This window comes from Borostomias antarcticus (genome assembly GCF_949987555.1).
Source record: "Borostomias antarcticus genome assembly, chromosome: 4".
Classification (NCBI taxonomy): Eukaryota; Metazoa; Chordata; class Actinopteri; order Stomiiformes; family Stomiidae; genus Borostomias; species Borostomias antarcticus.
The window spans coordinates 12,890,270-12,904,469 of NC_140237.1; the positions used below are offsets into that span (position 1 = coordinate 12,890,270).

A 14,200-nucleotide genomic window follows, 5' to 3' on the forward strand; every position below is an offset into this window, starting at 1 on the left:
TACAGTATACCCACATTCTAACAAGAAGATGGCTGGACTGTTGAGTGCATTACAAAAGAGTATTGACACTGCTTCAGGGAACGTAGTCAAAACGCAGGGAAAGAATGATATACCAAGGAAGAAAACCAGGAGGAAAAACTTGAGAGAATGTATTGTGGGTCAGCTTTGAGGTCCAGCAGAGGGGGCGTTGCCGGTTTGGACTAGGACTACTGCCAGGGAGAATAGGGTGTTTCCAGGCTAAGGCAGCGTTCTATCAATGTCTGCCATCATTACACCAGGAAGAAAACCGACTGGACCGCGCATTAATGCAACTCAGTTAAAATCACACCTCAGTTTATATGTAATAGCTTGCCACAGGATCCAGGCTAAGCAAATTTAATTTTTCCAAAGAGGGAATCATCATCTTCTTCTTTTGGTGAGTTGGTACTCGGGATGTAACGATAACCGGTATAACGATAAACCGTGATAAATTTCGATTAAATTTATTGTGATAAAATTACCGTGTTTGATCTCCGCGTTCTATACCGTCCAACATCAACCAAAGTTAGCAGCAGTCTCCAAGACGCGTTTATGCAAAAAAGTCTATAGTGCTGCTAATTTTATTTGTGGTTTTCAATATAAAACTTGGTGAAATGATTTCAGTGCGTCTATCAGTAGTTTTAGAAATTGTTTATTCATTAATAATGTTCAGCACATTTTATAATACCGCGATAATACTGATAACCATGATCATTTTGTTCACTATAATCGTGATATTAATTTTTCACACCGTTACATCTCTAGTTGGTACGTCCTCTCCCCCAGCCGAGGGGCTATCCTTTTACCACCCCGAGCCTTGGTGAGGAGATTATATATCCGGGCACACCTCCAGGAGCCATGTCACCGTTTCGTCTTCCATGACCGTCAGGCCACACATTCCATTGGGTGTCCGATATATCGGACAGTCCTGGATGACGTGGTTCCTGTGCGGCAGACGCCAGCGGGCTGGATGCCTGCAAGGATGGGAAGGTTGTCCATAGGAGTGTTCCATCGATGTGCACTCGGAGCTCACGTTTGGCTTCCTTATTGTTAAGGTGGAAGGCCGCCGACACCGTCTTTTCCTTGCTGAGCTTCAATCTCCATTTCCGGAGGTATGCGGCTAGTGTCTGCATGTTCTGGCTCAGGGTCTCCTCCACGGCCCGCCAGTCTCCAGCTGAGTACACCAGCGCGAGGTCGTCTGCGTAGGCATACTTCCTGGAGACAGTGTTCAGCAGGTTGTAGGTGTAAATGTTATAGAGGAGGGGGGCCAGGACAGATCCCAGGGGGGGGACCGTTCTTAAGGCGTCGCAACCTGCTTCGCTGTCCGCTAACGGTGGTGAGGGTAAAGCTGTGGTTTTGGACAAACTCCATGATCATGCTGACCATGTGCCTGTCCGGCAGCAGGCGGAGCAGCTTGCAGGTGAGGCCGCGGTGCCATACGGTGTCGTAGGCAGCCGTCAGGTCTATAAAGACGGCTCCAGCCTTCTTTTTGGCCAAAAAGCTGTCCTCGATGTCTTGAGTCATCAAAGTGACTTGATCTACGGTCAATCTCTCACATCGGAACCCGGTCTGCTCCTGTGGGAGCAGTGGGTCGATGACTGGTTCGACGCGGGTGTAGATGAGACGCTCAAGGATCTTGAAGGGGATACATAGCAGAGAGATGGGGTGGTAACTCTTGTGGTCCCCTTCAGGCTTGTTCAGATTTTGGGGATCGTGAGTTGGCGCAAGCAGGAAGAGAGAAACGCTCTTAAACAGGACTTCAAGGCAGGCGCAGCATGGAGTATAAGCATGAAGTATGTGGGCAGTGACTCATAACGTTTGAAACGGACACATTTTTGTATGAAAAGGGAGCATAAATAAGCCTTAACTCTAGGATAGGGAGAGAAGCCAATCTCATAACAAACTTGATAGTGATTCAAAGCAACTGCCACAAGACATTGAAAAGACAGCTTGAAAGAAAGATGCCCGGAAATGCCTTCATCAAAAAAGGGCAATCGAAACATCGAGCAAAATCATATCTGCTTGAAGAGCAAAGACAGAAAGGTCACCCAGCTGTGTCTACACTATGGTAGCTCAACATGGACAACAGCGCAGGAATCACAGACAGACTCGCATCATTAATATTCATATCATCTTCCGTAATGTTGGAGCTCAATGTTCGCCTCTATTCAGAAGTCAGCTGATCAAAGTATCCATCAAAATCGTCAAACTGTGCCACCTCAGACCACAAAGCCTTCATTGTAAACCAGGTCTATTTTCCATGGTGGGCCTAATCAGAATTTCATTGTGCCATAGTGGGCCAGAAGCATATTTGTGGATATATTATGAGGACACAGAAAGCAGCCCATCTTAAAACCTCACCTCTCCCCCAGTCAAGCATGACCCCTCCTCCTTAACCCTCACCCCTCCCTTAGTCAAGTCTCAACCCAGCACTAGTCAAGCCTCCCCCTACTCCTCACCCCTCCACTAATCAAACACCACCCCTCTCCTAGTAAAGTATCAACCCTGCACTAGTCAAACAACACCCCTCTCCTAGTAAAGCATCAACCCTGCACTAGTCAAACACCACCCCTCTCCTAGTAAAGTATCAACCCTGCACTAGTCAAACACCACCCCTCTCCTAGTAAAGTATCAACCCTGCACTAGTCAAACACCCCTCTCCTAGTAAAGTATCAACCCTGCACTAGTCAAACACCACCCCTCTCCTAGTAAAGTATCAACCCTGCACTAGTCAAACACCACCCCTCTCCTAGTAAAGTATCAACCCTGCACTAGTCAAACACCACCCCTCTCCTAGTAAAGTATCAACCCTGCACTAGTCAAACAACACCCCTCTCCTAGTAAAGTATCAACCCTGCACTAGTCAAACAACACCCCTCTCCTAGTAAAGTATCAACCCTGCACTAGTCAAACACCACCCCTCTCCTAGTAAAGTATCAACCCTGCACTAGTCAAACAACACCCCTCTCCTAGTAAAGTATCAACCCTGCACTAGTCAAACACCACCCCTCTCCTAGTAAAGTATCAACCCTGCACTAGTCAAACAACACCCCTCTCCTAGTAAAGGAACTTTGCAATTTGGACCCATGATCTCCACCATGATGGATTTGGCTGCAGGTTGAAAATGTGGTAAAACCTACAAAAAGTTCTCATAAACCGTAAGTCCGATCAGTCTGAAATTTCATACATAATGTTCACAGCTAAGAGATCCAATTCAAGATGGCGGAAAAACTGGCATTTAAAATAAAAAATATAAAAAAAATTGCCTGCAAAGTTCAAGTGCTTATCATTTTGTACAACAATAATCTACAGATATGAAACTCACTGTACACAAATATGGCCCTACCATGTTGCACCACGTCGAAGCATTTGCAGATTCGCCCATAGGTGGCGCTATAATGAGCAATTTCGCATACAATACTTGCCATTTCCACCCCATTGGATGAAAATGTATGAAACTTGGTGCATCATTCCTCATGCCAAACAAACTTGCCATTTGCCATAGTCTCCGCCATGATGGATTTGGCTGCAGGTTGAAAATTTGGCAAAACCTACAAAAAGTTCCCTCATTAAGCGGAAGTCCAATCGGTCTGAAATTTCACACGTATGTTTAGCTAAGAAATCCAATCCAAGATGGTGGCGAAACTGGCATTCAAAAATAACATTCAAAAAAAAAAATTGGGCCACAAAATTCAAGTGTTTATAATTTGTACAACAATAATCTAGGGAGATTAAACTCACTGGATACGAAGAAGAAGAAGAAGAAGGCACTACCACGTTGCACTACGTCGAAGCATTTGCATTTGTGTGACGGGTATTTACATGGTCAGTAGCTACATGCATTGGTGGCGGGGCTGCAGGAGAGACAGGAGGACATTATGCACTATGTGCAAAGCCATGAACATCACGCTTTCATTGTATTTGCATTGATGTTATAACTCAAATGTGCTGTTGATGGGCTTGTTGCTGCGCTGGCTCGTTGCTGGCTCATTCGTTGCAGCGCGGTTGTTGCAGCGCGGTCGCTTGAAGCCTTTTTTTAGCTTTTATTTATTACAAAATTTTCCATTTTATCTGGGGGGTGATTGCAGGCTGCCTTTTTCCCGGGATGTTGTAAAGTCTTAAAACACCCTCATCTGCAGGGTCTGTATTAAAATGATATGAAATATTTATGGAGCCTAAGAATATGCAAATTATGGTCATAAACATGTTGTGATGAACTACTTAACAAACGTCACTGAAATATTATCAGTCATTCATTTGGAATGAGCCTTTGACATGAGTATTAGACTACATTAGGCTAATTGTTTCAAATCAGCTGGATGTCAAATAGGCCTAGCCTACTGTACATATCTAGATCCTTCGAAAATGAAGATCCTTTGTCTTGCAACAAAGAACTATCAACCATCATGCTGTTCCTAGTCATTGGACATTTCCAGGCTAAATGTTTCTAGAAGTGGGCTAAATTATGACTGATCCCCCTTCCCTCACTGAGCCGCTTTTCAGCAATACATTTTTTACAGCGAATGATGGCCTTCATGCTTTTTGACCAGGGGCTTAAGTTCTATTCTTACATCAATACCTTTTGAGTTACGGACTTCAAATAGACTATAAATGATGCAGAGGAAACAAATACATATTTGTAATTGCACCAGTTGATGGATTTACTGCCGTGCCAAGAGCCGGGTCATTAATGTACTGCCAATCTATCATGGGGAATGTGTAGAAAGTGACAAGGATATTTCAACCCACAATTAATCTGCCCCTATAATTTTGCAGCTACACCAGTAGAAAGGAGCTGTTAAATTACAGATAGTGTTAAATCAATGTGCAAAGATAGCCTATCGATCTGTTATAAAATGGGCTCATTGACAAAGCACTTAAATCAGGTATTAGAAAGTTTATAGCGATAATGTATGAGTTGCACATCAGACACACTGCAGTTTTACTCTACATAGTACGGAGGTTGTTTCAAGAACAAAGAGATGCACGGCCAAGAATGTGATGGGGTGGAGCATGAAGGTGGATGTTTGATGGAGGAGGTGATGTGGGATTTATCACCCTAAAATGTCCATAAGCTAGGACATTGGTTTGATGGACCGCTGGTAGATACTGGTTGTAAAATTCCTCCACATTGTAGTCTAATATTTGATTGTGCCTGATCTATAGCTATTGATCACGCCCTCGGACTAGACCGTAGCCAGGACTGACACATGGAGGAGGAGGCAAATACTAGACTTGTCGGCTCGCAAATCATATCCAACCCAATAAGTCTGAAGACTGAGAAGTGCTTTAATGCTGGGCCAAGGAGGGCTGTGTAATTCTTGCACTTTACATACTGTATGGCACTCATGATTCTAAAAATATATATTCTAGTTTAACAGAAAGAAAAAAACGAAATTGTGGTCATTATGCAAATCCACTAAGGATGTCGTTGTTATTGCTTTAGGCCTCCTTTGGCATAAGCCGAGTCTACCATGACAATAAAGCCATCACACCTAATTTCCCTCTACTGGCAACAGGATATCTGCCAGTCTATTAAAAAGTCTATGTTGACAGTGTCTTGGCAAGCAAACCTGAGTATAAAATGAAGGCTTTTTAGTTGATAGTGCCTCAAGTCCTAATTGCATGAGTTGTTCTAAGTTGTTGTTGGAGTGCATGTGCACCAGTGTGGGTGTGTGTGGGGAAACCTAAGAATTAAGACATTAAATAGGTTTTCAATAGCTCAAGCTGTCTTTAGGTGGTCCCTCATGGCTTCTGTCACACAAGCTGGGCTGGTACAGAGGGAACTGGGCTTGTTTCTTAGTTTTGGCTTGTATGCTTTCTCCCATTAGCATCTACATGCCAAGGAGGACAACTGCTGGCTGGTTAGACATTTGAGTAGCAAAATTAACAATGTTCCAGTGTCCAGTTCCAGCAACAGATCATTTGTAAATAGGACCAACGTCAAGGTCAAGGTCAACTTTATTTATGAATCACATTTAAAATCAACCGAAGTTGCACCAAAGTGCTTTACAGTATAAATAAAATAAAAACAGACAATACATACAAACAATACTGAATATAAAAGTACACCATTTAAAAACTACACAGTCATACCAGAGCCAGGGATGTATGGCTTAACTAGCCTCAGAAAGTCAGTGAAAACAGGTGAGTCTTAAGCTGTAATTTAAACATGTCTAGGGTCTGGGCAGACCGAATTTGTAGCGGCAGGCTGTTCCACAGCTCCGGGGCATTAATATGTACTGTCCCTGCATTTTAAATAAATAAACTTAAACTTCTGAGCTGCAAATTACATTAACTACATTTCATCCAGTTAGAATCTCTAAACCTAGAACATTACATTAATAGCACTTGTTAGAATTAATTTATCCTGCAAGAGAGTAGATAACTAGATCTTGTTCAGAGTTGTAAAGAAAACTAATCTTAGTCATGCCACTTATGTCTACAAGCACGGAGATGAGAACTTATAACTTAGCTATCATATCTTAATCTTAAACAAGTCCACAAGAAAGTGAAAGGCTATTCAAAGGTTACAAAGGCAAATGCTGCACGACAACAGAATGTATGTCTCAAGGTAGCTTCATAAGGGCATCTAACTTGGCGCTGAGCTAACCCGGATATTGTAGCCCTTACAGAGTCATTTCCACTGACCTCTCTGAGCACACAGTTGACACATTACTACGAGCTAAGAACAGACCTCGCTAGTCTTCCCTGCCAAATTTAGCACATTAAACAAGGAATAGATAGGCTATTACTTTCTATCCTCACAGTAAATATGATATTACAGCATAGTGAATTCTGGACGCTCCTCATTCCCTTGGCACCATGACACAAGGAGTCATCGATCACGACTGGTGTGCTGGGTATGGGGGAAGGCATGAGGGGGAGAGAGAGAGAGAGAGAGAGAGAGAGAGAGAGAGAGAGAGGGAGAGGGAGAGGGAGAGCAAGAGCGAGACTGGTGGTCCATCTGCTCAGTATTCATACCATCTATTTCCTCTGGGAATCAATGGCTGCCCAATTATTGACCAGTCCAGCCACTTACATTAATATGGTGCCAGTCACCACTGACCATCTGAAACTAGAATTGGTAAAGAGGAGAAGGGACAAATTGATAGAGATGTCTCCTTACTGCCATAGACTAAGACCTTGCTCTATTAACTATTATTTTCTTCTCCTTCTGCTCCATTAACATCTCTCCTCTTTCCCTCTCTGTCGTATGCATGTACACTCCCAGTTAGGGTACATGCAAGGCAAGGCAAGGTAAGTTTATTGGTGTAGCACATGTTAGCAACAAGGCAATTCAAAGTAGCGGTGGGAGAGGTTAACAGGTAATCCAGTTAACCGGATTGGAGAGCCTTCAAATGCCTTGCCGGTTACTAAAAATCACTAACCTGTATTCGTTTTTTGCAATTAAATCATGTATAATAAAAAAAATTTAAAAAAAACGCTACCCAGCCTCGATAATTATTAAATTAATCTGTCGAGTCCGTCTCTATGGACATAATGCAAGTGATGACGTGATCGCGTTCAGCCGTTCTTCTTCGTTCGTTATAATAATGCTGTTTTATTCCGTCTTGTCTTTTGTTTCATAGGAAGGCTCGCTAGGGAATAGGGACGAGTGAAGAAGTCTACAGCTTCATCTTACACTAAACCCAATATATTCATCTGATCCCGATCCTTGACAAATGTTTATTGTTTTGTCATATGGAGATTAGTTTGTTGTTGGTTTTGACAGAGCTCTTATGCGTAAGGATAGGCGAGATGAGAGACAGGATCAAGTGCAGATTGTTTGAGCGAGTTGGCCTATAGGCCTATAGTGTTTTATTTTAGAGATTGAATCAGACTTGTGTCTGTGATTTTTTCGAGCCGACAACTTCTGATATATGGGCTAGAATTTTCTGAATGCACAATGCAGGCTCCGTGTCTCCGTGTTTGTTTTTGTATCTGTAGCCTACAGCTTTGGTGCTACAGCAGAGCTTGTTTATTAAAGCGTGTTTCTCTCTTCATCGTGTTTTTGTCACATTATTATCATTGATAGTAGGAATTTCTTTAAGTGCACCTCTCATGCTTTTTGCTAAATTGCCTGTATCAAAACCCAGGTAACGTTAACCTATTTTAGACTCATTAATTAACGCAAATTGTTCAATGGATAACCGGTTAACCGGAAGAAATATGGCTGTTATGCCGGAAAGGAAAATATGCAATTTCTCCCACCCCTAATTCAAAGTGCTTTGCATGAGACATTAAAAGCATCAAGACAAAGTGCAACACATAAAATATCATATAAAAATGAAATGCAAAAAAGATCATTTAAAACAAAATGCAGGAAAAATAAAATATAGAAATAAAAGTTACAGTGCAGTGTAAGAATGAATAATTATTTGATTTAATAAGAAGCAGCGGCAAAAAGAAAAGTCTTCAGTCTTGACTTAAAAGAACTGAGACTTGCAGCAGACCTGCAGTTTTCTGGCCAGATATGTTGAGCATAAAAACTGACCACTGCTTCTCCATGTTTTGTTTTAACTCTGGGGACAGAAAGCAGGCCTGTGCCAGACGACCTGAGAGGTCTGGAGGATGGCTCATAACGTAGCAACAGATCAGAAATATATTTTGGCCCTAAACCACTCAGGCACAACTCCCTCCTCCCTCCCAAGTATGGACGCCCGGTTGGGTAGATCTTAAGATGAGAAGCTGTCTTGAGACTTTTAAAGATAATCTGAAATCCCTCAATGGGTGGCTTCAGTGACAGCAGTCAGTCATATTCTGACTCCATATTCCTGGGTGGATCACGTAAGACACACTACCGCCACTACTGCATTGCTCTCATTTTCATTAGTACATGAACACAAGGGAAACAGCCGAGTGATTACATCTCAAGCGTAAAGACGTGTGATATCCAAGTAATACAAATTAAATTGTATGGTTGTAATACTGACTGCATTTATGTTTGGGTAAAGAACTAAAGGCATGAATCTGTACGCTATGCCAACACTAATGTATAGGAAGAAAATCACAACAAGCTGATTCAACTGATTCACAGTCGACTAGGCTATGGCAAACAATGCTGAATTTTAAACAAAGCTGTAACATTGAGATAGCTCCTACCTGCTCCGATGCTATACAATTCAATCTGCCAGATAAGGATGGAAAAGAAAGTGACTCTTTCCAAGCTAATTTCCATTCTGCATAAAATATTACATGATAAATAATAGATGGACACTTGAAAGGGAAATGGAATGGCTCATTCCTGATTTATAGCAGTCTGTCAAAGACTCACACTGCACGTAAAACCGAGAGGGTCCGAGTACATCTCAATGCAGCCTGACAAACGCAGCCCTGAGAAGTAATATTTGGTGCGAAATATGCAATATGCCCTACATGGGAGAGAAAGCATGACATTTTCAACAATGAAGTCTCCAATTTATAATCAGTACAGCAGAGGGGCTGTTTCGATTTCCACAGCTGACAGGAAGGACTCTTAAGCAGTTCCTAAGAGTGCAGATTTTGAGACGCAATATGCACCTCTATGTATGACCCTGCAATATGCAAATAATTGAGGCCCCCAAAACACTGTGTCCCTAAAATAGCCACTTAGGACCTATTCACAACCCTATACTCCATTTCCTGATCCTCCCGCCATCTCTAACTCTCAAGACATGAGGGTAAGCTTCACAGTGGATTTAGTGAACAAAGAGGGCTTCAGTGGGACTACGTCACACTCTGGGAGATGCGTTGTGGCTGTCACAAGCACTCAGGAACATGGTCAGTAAATGCCATCGGTTTTCACTCGGGCTTTGCATACATTTCAGGGCTTCTCTCAATCTGCCCCTGAGCTCCATGTGAATGTGGCTCCATTGCTGCTTTGTCTTCACCCTGGATTTCAACCTAATGGGTGCCGCTGTTCAACCATTGTTTTTTCCTCTCGCAATACCTGCATGCCTTTTTCAATAGTTTACTTCCGCAATGAGCAAAGCATGTCCTGTCACACTTTCCCTCTGGCCGGTCCATCACTGTTTCGGATAACAAACGGTGCGTAGGTTTACAGAGAAGATGGAAGCTAAACTAGCTACACAGCTTGATGCTCCACTGTTAGCAATGCTACGGAGACAAAGCAGTATATCATAGAACCCAATCTTTTTAGCATATGTTGAAGCCCGAAGCGTCAGCTAACTTACTTACTAGAAGAAGCTAGCCGCAACAGCCTTGGAGAGGGGGGATAAGCGATAATGCTTTAGCCGCGGTACAACAAAGAAACCGCGATCACGTCAGAAAATCACAGTTTGCCAATTATGTAATAATTGTTACAAGCCTAGTCACAGATTGAAAAGCTTTTACGTTATGTCACTGTTCTTGCTAGCTAGCTTAGTTGTTACATCAACCGGACAACTTCCAATGGATAATTTCCAAGGGTATCAAATTTAAGTACTTGTTTTTCTGTCATGGTAAGTGCATTTTGAACAGGCACTTTGCACCAGTCCCACCGATCGTAATGATGACATGAAAGAGGGACACTTTCATCTTGCCCTGCCACCCCCCCTCCCCCCCTCCTTCACTCCTATTAGTTCAACCCCTTTAATATCAGAGCAGAGAGGGAGAGATTAGTGGCTGGCCAAGGCGTTAGAGACAAAACAGGCTTTGGGGAGCTACAGGAGGCTGGTAGACAGCGTCAAACGGCTGGGGAGCTCAGACTGATGCTGCTCTGTGAGCTCAACTACGGCAGGGAGACAAGTCTGCTTCCAGGCATGAGGGAGAGCAGAGAGAGATGAGTCTGCTTACAGGTATGAGGGAGAGCAGAGAGAGACGAGTCTGCTTACAGGTATGAGGGAGAGCAGAGAGAGACGAGTCTACTTCCAGGTATGAGGGAGAGCAGAGGGAGACGAGTCTGCTTCCAGGCATGGGAGAGAGCAGAGGGAGACAAGTCTGCTTCCAGGCATGGGAGAGAGCAGAGGGAGGGAGAGCAGAGGGAGGGAGAGCAGAGGGGGGAGAGAGCAGAGGGGGGGAGAGCAGAGGGAGGGAGAGCAGAGGGGGGAGAGAGCAGAGGGGGGAGAGAGCAGAGGGAGGGAGAGCAGAGGGAGGGAGAGCAGAGGGAGGGAGAGCAGAGGGGGGGGGGAGCAGAGGGGGGGAGAGCAGAGGGGGGGGAGAGCAGAGGGGGGGAGAGCAGAGGGGGGGAGAGCAGAGGGGGGGGAGAGCAGAGGGAGGGGAGGCAGTGAAGGGAAGCTGAGATGGGAGCAAATAGAAGGTGGATTGGGTTCTGGAAGCTGCATAAACAGCCCAGAGCCGTCATATCACGGGCTCTCAGAAGCAGACTCATCTTTCATCTTAGGAAAATCGTATGAAAATTAAGGGATTCAGAAGAAGAAATGCCAAGTAGATGGGCCTTATTCACAAAATAATATGTGGCTGCACATGCACACCCACAACCTCAGTAAGTATAATGCAAATTAACAAGCACTTACCTGTCAATGTCAAAAGACGTGTTGTTCACCCAGCGAAAGGCATGTTGCTCACCATTTGCGAAAATGCATAGTGCCAGTGCTGCATCCATTCTTCTCTGACTAAATGTGTCTCATCTAAATACCAACCATGTCATAATACACCGCTGGGAAACTTTCTGCTGCGATCCCACTCCCCCTGGAGAAAGGGAGGCAGCACGCTTCTAGCGTGAAGAGAGCGAAGGACAATGAGGCGTGCGTATGTACGTGGCCTGGAGGAGGAGGAGGAGGAGGGTGCCCAGGGCTTTCTGGAAGGGTTGAGACCCCGTGTCAGGGCTGAAGGGGAGAGGGCTGAGCCCCAGCTGACTCCCACATAAAGACAATACCATACCATAACATACCATATACTTTATTGTCCCCTTAGGGAAATTTGTCTTGGACTCAATACTGCGCATACTCAATACACAATACTGCCTCAAATCCTCAGCACCTTATTGGTTCTTTGAAAAGGCCACCAACTTGTTTTGAATATTAAACAGCCCAAGCCAACACAAAATCTAAAAAGATTTTTGAAGGAGAGAGAAAGAGAGAAAGTCTGTGAAGGAGGCTTCATAAAGCTTTGAGGATATCACTCAATCGAGTGAAGGCTTACTGATATAACAAAGCATAAAGACAAAGACAAAAGGCTTTTCAAGAGAGAAGGACATCATTATTACTCTTCCCCTATCTGAACCCGGCATATGCGGAAGACATTATTCCTCAATCAAAGGCTTTCCTTTTCAATATCAAGAATTGCGACTCGGTGAGAAGGGTGCAGAGAAAAAAGACTGTCAGGGGAGAGAAAGATTGAAGGAGGGCAAGTGGGAGAGAGAGAGAGAGAGAGAGAGAGAGAGAGAGAGAGACAGAGAGAGAGAGAGAGAGAGAGACAGAGAGAGAATGAAGGGGGTTTCAGGACATTCATCATTCTCCTTCCATAGATCTGAGGCCTCGCTGTCTTGACATTGATCGCCAGTATGTGCACAGAATGGAATTATTCACGGCCATCTTGCTGACAGTAATCTCCCAATATAGCCCCTCCATGAGAGCTTGGCATGTTGGGACCAGTATTACGGTGATCTGCTGTACATGCTACCTATAGAGCTCTATTCTGGCAGAGCACATGGAATAGCTTATAGAGATTTCATTGATAAGTAATACTGAATTAAAAAGAGAGCGGGCTCGGTGTAGCAGTGCCATGGTTATGAGCACATTCCTACACAAGTGTTCATCCCCCACTGGACTGTTTACAAATGAGCACCTGCCAATTACATGTAGTCTAGACACATAACATGTACATCGCCCATAGGCAGGAAAACCAATGCAATATCTCCCATCACAACATATGCAGTAAGGAAACACGACAATATTCACTTCACCAAAAAAACATTACATGTAAAAAAAAAAAAAACATTAGATGTAGCCTTTACGTTTGTACCGATGCTAGAGTTGTACCGATGCTAGAGTTGTAGTTACGTGTTCACACAACTGAGTCAGAGGGAGACGACTGAAAAAAAGAAGCAACAGTCATCTCTTGCAAGAAGACGGATGACCCGGCGAGAGGAAATCTGAGAATGAAGACGGAGAGAAGTTGCTTTATGAGGAGAAGAAGAGTGAGTGTGATGCCTCTTCAATAATGTGTGCGTGGGAGAGAAGGCTCTCTCGCTCCGTCCTCTCGAGGGGGGAACTCGAAGGTCAAGGGCCTAATGAAATGATTAGATCACCCGCCGTCTCTGCAGCAGAAACGACTGAGGAAGACCATTCCCCTGTAAACGAATTTGAGGACATAAATGCACACTGCGGTTTCCTTTCCAGTGAACTGCTAAGCAAACATGTTGATCCAATAACAGCAACCTCCTTGCAGCAGGATAATTAGTTATTGCACTTAAGATTAATGAGATTTAGCACCAAATAATCAATTTTGTAATACTTTTACCCAAGGATCCCTAAAGCCTGTACCTTTGGGGGGATGTTTTGAACTCGTCTATGATTACGAGACTCCAGATGATCGTTTTCAAAATGAAAAGCAAACAAAATACAGTATTATTCTTATTAACAGTTATAGAAGCGTACTGTGAGCACTGACTCTCAGGAATTCCATATATGTCAGTGCTTACTTGGAGGCTTGTCTGCCACATGGTTGAACGTGTCTGTAGATGAAGTTAGGTGGCTGTGCAATGAAGGTTCCCAAGAGGCCTTGGGAGAACATTGGATAAACTACATGTCTCTGATCACTTCTCTCGCTTGCGCGTGTCCGAACAAAAGCATGAAAAGCTAACATCCAGTCCAGTTTGGACACACAAAATTAAATTAAGCTATATAACGCAACTGACTAAATAGTTTATATTTCTCAAATTCCATGCTCTGAGCTGAAAACATCCTTTTGAGCTCTGAACGAGTCCTGATGGTGGCAGGATACTAACACACCAAATGATCCCCGGCTCTCCCATTAAAGTAAACCCTATTGTTTGAGAAATGAAAAACGCTCTGCAAGTTCTGCTAAGTGACAAATGTATTTTTTTATACCACCGGGTGCCTACGGGTTCTTGCTACGCGGCTGTGCCAGGTCATTTACACCCTCGTACTCCAGATGGAGGGAGAGAGAGCCCGAGATATTAGAGTCATCCGGAGAGATGGGCACAGCTCTTCAAATCTGTCATGGCTGACAAGGCTTTGTTTGAACGACGCTGGTTGGCAAGCCTGCTGCTCCAGCA

At 43.8% G+C, this 14,200-nt stretch overlaps 1 protein-coding gene across 1 annotated transcript in view; it reads right to left on the bottom strand.

Moving 5' to 3' along the window:
• glceb (glucuronic acid epimerase b) overlaps positions 1 to 14,200 on the bottom strand; it is a 63,154-nt gene that overhangs the window by 32,954 nt on the left and 16,000 nt on the right. The gene's annotated exons all lie outside the window — the stretch shown is intronic.